Raw genomic sequence first — 6,000 nt, forward strand, 5'->3', positions numbered from 1 at the left:
TATATATAGCAGCCCCTCAGTATACAGTATATATATATCAGCCCCTCAGTATACAGTGTATATATCAGCCCCTCAGTATACAGTGTATATATAGCAGCCCCTCAGTATACAGTGTATATATAGCAGCCCCTCAGTATACAGTGTATATATCAGTACATAGCGCCCTCCCCTCAGTATACAGTGTATATATATCAGCCCCTCAGTATACAGTGTATATATATCAGCCCCTCAGTATACAGTGTATATATCAGTACATAGCGTCCTCCCCTCAGTATACAGTGCATATATAGCAGCCCCTCAGTATACAGTGTATATATCAGTACATAGCGCCCTCCCCTCAGTATACAGTGTATATATAGCAGCCCCTCAGTATACAGTGTATATATATCAGCCCCTCAGTATACAGTGTATATATCAGTACATAGCGCCCTCCCCTCAGTATACAGTGTATATATAGCAGCCCCTCAGTATACAGTGTATATATCAGCCCCTCAGTATACAGTGTATATATAGCAGCCCCTCAGTATACAGTGTATATATAGCAGCCCCTCAGTATACAGTGTATATATCAGTACATAGCGCCCTCCCCTCAGTATACAGTGTATATATATCAGCCCCTCAGTATACAGTGTATATATATCAGCCCCTCAGTATACAGTGTATATATCAGTACATAGCGCCCTCCCCTCAGTATACAGTGTATATATATCAGCCCCTCAGTATACAGTGCATATATAGCAGCCCCTCAGTATACAGTGTATATATCAGTACATAGCGCCCTCCCCTCAGTATACAGTGTATATATAGCAGCCCCTCAGTATACAGTGTATATATCAGTACATAGCGTCCTCCCCTCAGTATACAGTGTATATATATCAGCCCCTCAGTATACAGTGTATATATCAGTACATAGCGCCCTCCCCTCAGTATACAGTGTATATATAGCAGCCCCTCAGTATACAGTGTATATATCAGTACATAGCGTCCTCCCCTCAGTATACAGTGTATATATATCAGCCCCTCAGTATACAGTGTATATATATCAGCCCCTCAGTATACAGTGTATATATCAGTACATAGAATCCTCCCCTCAGTATACAGTGTATATATATCAGCCCCTCAGTATACAGTGTATATATATCAGCCCCTCAGTATACAGTGTATATATCAGTACATAGCGTCCTCCCTTCAGTATACACCATGTATATATATCAGACCCTCAGTATAGTGTATATAGCAGTCACCTCAGTATACAGTGTATATATCAGTACATAGCGCCCTCCCCTCAGTATACCGTGTATATAGCAGTCACCTCAGTATACCGGGTATATACGCTGCTCCGGTCTCCGGTGACAGTTCAGTTCCGTAACCCAAACAAACCCCCTCTCCTGCTCTGCGGGGAGCTGTAACAAGCCGCGCTCTGATTGGCTTTCACAAACGTCTGTGAGTATGAAGGCTTTTAATTCGCTGTTTTCCTTCTTCTCTGCGCTCCACGCCTCACTGTGAGATCAGGGCGGGGACACGAGTCTCGTTTCCATGGACACTGAGGCAGAGAAATGACTCTCTCTCAGTATGAGGGAGGAGCCTGGGGAAATCACTGTGTCCGCGATGACTGCAGCTGGCACTGCCGCCTGGCGTCTACAGAGCTGAGCTGGGAGAGCGGAGGAGGAGAGTGCGGAGAGGAGGAGAGTGCGGAGAGGAGGAGGAGAGTGCGGAGAGGAGGAGGAGAGGAGGGGAAGAGTGCGGAGAGGAGGAGGAGAGTGCGGAGAGGAGGAGGAGAGTGCGGAGAGGAGGAGAAGAGTGCAGAGAGAAGGAGAAGAGTGCGGAGAGGAGGAGGAGAGTGCGGAGAGGAGGAGGAGAGTGCGGAGAGGAGGAGGAGAGTGCGGAGAGAAGGGGAAGAGTGCGGAGAGGAGGAGGAGAGTGCGGAGAGGAGGAGGAGAGTGCGGAGAGGAGAGTGCGGAGAGGAGGAGAAGAGTGCGGAGAGGAGGAGGAGGAGAGTGCGGAGAGGAGGAGGAGAGTGCGGAGAGGAGACTGCGGAGAGGAGGAGAAGAGTGCGGAGAGGTGGAGGAGGAGAGTGCGGAGGAGAGGAGGAGAAGAGTGCGGAGAGGAGGAGAAGAGTGCGGAGAGGAGGAGAGTGCGGAGAGGAGGAGAAGAGTGCGGAGAGGAGAAGAGTGCGGAGAGGAGGAGGAGAGTGCGGAGAGGAGAAGTGTGCGGAGAGGAGGAGGAGAGTGCGGAGAGGAGGAGAGTGCGGAGAGGAGGAGGAGAGTGCGGAGAGGAGGAGGAGAGTGCGGAGAGGAGAGTGTGGAGAGGAGGAGAAGAGTGCGGAGAGGTGGAGGAGGAGAGTGCGGAGGAGAGGAGGAGAAGAGTGCGGAGAGGAGGAGAAGAGTGCGGAGAGGAGAAGAGTGCGGAGAGGAGGAGGAGAGTGCGGAGAGGAGGAGGAGAAGAGTGCAGAGAGGAGAAGAGTGCGGGGAGGAGGAGGAGAGTGCGGAGAGGAGGAGAAGAGTGCGGAGAGGAGGAGTAGAGTGCGGAGAGGAGGAGAAGAGTGCGGAGAGGAGGAGGAGAAGAGCGCGGAGAGGAGGAGGAGACTCAGGAGAATGCGGAGGAGAGGAGAGTGCAGGGAGGAGGAGAAGAGTGCGGAGAGTAAGAGGAGACTCAGGAGAGTGCGGAGGAGAGTGCAGGGAGGAGGATGAGAGTGCGGAGAGGAGGAGGAGGAGAAGAGTGCGGAGAGGAGGATGAGAGTGCGGGGAGGAGGAGAAGAGTGCTGAGAGGAGGAGCATGAGAGTGCGGAGAGGAGGAGGAGACTCAGGAGAGTGCGGAGAGGAGGAGGAGAAGAGTGCGGAGCGGAGGAGAAGAGGGCGGAGAGTAAGAGGAGAAGCGTGCGGAGAGTAAGAGGAGACTCAGGAGAGTGCAGGGAGGAGGAGAAGAGTGCGGAGAGGAGGAGAAGAGTGCGGAACGGAGAAGGAGAAGAGCGTGGAGAGGAGGAGAAGAGTGCGGAACGGAGGAGGAGAAGAGTGCGGAGAGGAGGAGGAGAAGAGTGCGGAGAGGAGGAGGAGAAGAGTGCGGAGAGTAAGAGGAGACTTAGGAGAGTGCGGAGGAGAGGAGAAGAGTGCTGGGAGGAGGAGGAGAGTGCAGAGAGTAGACTCAGGAGAGTGCGCAGGAGAAAGGTGGGGAGAGGAGGAAAAGAGTGCGGAGAGGAGGAGAAGAGTGCGGAGAGGAGAAGAGTGCGGAGAGGAGGAGGAGAGTGCGGGGAGGAGGAGGAGAGGAGGAGGAGAGTGGGGAGAGGAGGAGGAGAGTGCGGAGAGGAGGAAAAGAGTGCGGAGAGGAGGAGGAGAAGAGTGCAGAGAGGAGAAGAGTGCGGGGAGGAGGAGGAGAGTGCGGAGGAGGAGAGTGCGGGGAGGAGGAGGAGAGGAGGAGAAGAGTGCGGAGAGGAGGAGTAGAGTGCGGAGAGGAGGAGAAGAGTGCGGAGAGGAGGAGGAGAAGAGCGTGGAGAGGAGGAGGAGACTCAGGAGAATGCGGAGGAGAGGAGAGTGCAGGGAGGAGGAGAAGAGTGCGGAGAGTAAGAGGAGACTCAGGAGAGTGCGGAGGAGAGTGCAGGGAGGAGGATGAGAGTGCGGAGAGGAGGAGGAGGAGGAGAAGAGTGCGGAGAGGAGGATGAGAGTGCGGGGAGGAGGAGAAGAGTGCTGAGAGGAGGAGCATGAGAGTGCGGAGAGGAGGAGGAGACTCAGGAGAGTGCGGAGAGGAGGAGGAGAAGAGTGCGGAGCGGAGGAGAATAGGGCGGAGAGTAAGAGGAGAAGCGTGCGGAGAGTAAGAGGAGACTCAGGAGAGTGCAGGGAGGAGGAGAAGAGTGCGGAGAGGAGGAGAAGAGTGCAGAACGGAGGAGGAGAAGAGCGTGGAGAGGAGGAGAAGAGTGCGGAACGGAGGAGGAGAAGAGTGCGGAGAGGAGGAGGAGAAGAGTGCGGAGAGGAGGAGGAGAAGAGTGCGGAGAGTAAGAGGAGACTTAGGAGAGTGCGGAGGAGAGGAGAAGAGTGCTGGGAGGAGGAGGAGAGTGCAGAGAGTAGACTCAGGAGAGTGCGCAGGAGAAAGGTGCGGAGAGGAGGAAAAGAGTGCGGAGAGGAGGAGAAGAGTGCGGAGAGGAGGAGAAGAGTGCTGAGAGTTAGGCTATGTGCACACGTAGGAAAAGAGGTGCAGAATTTTCTGCACAAAATCCGCAGCCGCGTATTTGCCGCGGTTTTTATGCGGATTTTGCGCGGTTTTTATATGGATTTTCTGCAGTTTTTACCCCTGCGGATTTCTATAATGGAGGGGTGCAGAAACGCTGCAGATCCACACAAAAGAAGTGACATGCACTTCTTTGAAATCCGCAGCAATTCCGCACTGATTTTTCCTCACCATCTGCACAGCTTTTTTTTTTATCCCATTGAATAACATTGTACTGTACATCACACAGTGCTGATCTGCAGCTTTTCTGCGTGGAAAAATCCACTGCGGATCCGCAGCAAATCCTCATCGTGTGCACATAGCCTAAGAGGAGCCTCAGGAGAGTGCGGAGGAGAGGAGAGTGCAGGGAGGAGAAAAAGAGTGCGGAGAGAGGAGGAGGAGAAGAGTGCAGAGAGTAAGAGGAGACTCAGGAGAGTGCTGAGGAGAGGAGAGTGCAGGGAGGAGGAGAAGAGTGTGGAGCAGAGGCATGGGGAGGGGAGGAGAGCAGAAGATTTCAGAGCGAAGGGGTGGAGAAGAGTGTGGAGCAGAACAGTGGAGAGGAGAGTGAAGCACAGGAGTGCAGAGGGGAGCGGAGGAGCGTAGTGTGGATCAGAGCGGAGGAGCGTAGTGTGGAGCAGAGCGGAGGAGCGTAGTGTGGAGCAGAGAGGAGGAGCGTAGGGTGGAGCAGAGGGGAGGAGCGTAGTGTGGAGCCGAGCGGAGGAGCGTAGTTTGGAGCAGGGCGGAGGAGCGTAGTGTGGAGCAGAGCGGAGGAGCCTAGTGTGGAGCAGAGCGGAGGAGCGTAGTGTGGAGCAGAGCGTAGTGTGGAGCAGAGCGGAGGAGCCTAGTGTGGAGCAGAGCGGAGGAGCGTAGTGTGGAGCAGAGGAGGAGGAGCGTAGTGTGGAGCAGAGCGGAGGTGCGTAGTGTGGAGCAGGGTGGAGGAGCGTAGTGTGGAGCAGAGCGGAGGAGCGTAGTGTGGAGCAGAGAGGAGGAGCGTAGTGTGGAGCAGAGCGGAGGAGCGTAGTGTGGAGCAGAGGAGGAGCGTAGTGTGGAGCAGAGTGGAGGAGCGTAGTGTGGAGCAGAGCGGAGGAGCGTAGTGTGGAGCAGAGCGGAGGAGCGTAGTGTGGAGCAGAGCGGAGGAGCGTAGTGTGGAGCAGAGCGGAGGAGCGTAGTGTGGAGCAGAGGAGGAGCGTAGTGTGGAGCAGAGCGGAGGAGCGTAGTGTGGAGCAGAGCGGAGGAGCGTAGTGTGGAGCAGAGCGGAGGAGCGTAGTGTGGAGCAGAGCGGAGGAGCGTAGTGTGGAGCAGAGCGGAGGAGCATAGGGTGGAGCAGAGCATAGGAGCCTAGTGGTGAGCAGAGCGGAGGACCCTAGTGTGGAGCAAAGCGGAGGAGCGTTGTGTGGAGCAGAGCGGAGGAGCGTAGGGTGGAGCAGAGCGGAGGAGCGTAGTGTGGAGCAGAGCGGAGGAGCATAGTGTGGAGTAGAGCAGAGGAGCGTAGTGTGGAGCAGAGCGGAGGAGCGTAGTGTGGAGCAGAGCGGAGGAGCGTAGTGTGGAGCAGAGCGGAGGAGCGTAGTGTGGAGCAGAGCGGAGGAGCGTAGTGTGGAGCAGAGCGGAGGAGCGTAGTGTGGAGCAGAGCGGAGGAGCGTAGTGTGGAGCAGAGCGGAGGAGCGTAGTGTGGAGCAGAGCGGAGGAGCGTAGTGTGGAGCAGAGCGGAGGAGCGTAGGGTGGAGCAGAGCGGAGGAGCATAGTGTGGAGCAGAGCGGAGGAGCATAGTGTGGAGTAGAGCAGAGGAGCGTAGTGTGGAGCAGA

The 6,000-nt window shown here is 55.5% G+C and overlaps 1 protein-coding gene across 4 annotated transcripts in view; it reads right to left on the reverse strand.

Annotated features, from left to right (window-relative positions):
* The window catches only part of AGBL5 (AGBL carboxypeptidase 5), a 40,422-nt gene extending 38,974 nt beyond the window's left edge, over positions 1-1,448 (reverse strand). For 3 of the 4 annotated variants that reach the window (XM_077291908.1, XM_077291905.1, XM_077291907.1), the window contains exon 1: positions 1,313-1,448. The gene's annotated coding sequence lies outside the window, so the exon portion shown is untranslated. The remainder of the gene's footprint in view (positions 1-1,312) is intronic. The other variant, XM_077291906.1, reaches the window with a different exon arrangement.
* Positions 1,449-6,000: the final 4,552 nt, after the last annotated feature.

The sequence above is a fragment of the Ranitomeya variabilis genome, chromosome 2, assembly GCF_051348905.1.
Source record: "Ranitomeya variabilis isolate aRanVar5 chromosome 2, aRanVar5.hap1, whole genome shotgun sequence".
In the NCBI taxonomy this organism is placed as follows: domain Eukaryota; kingdom Metazoa; phylum Chordata; class Amphibia; order Anura; family Dendrobatidae; genus Ranitomeya; species Ranitomeya variabilis.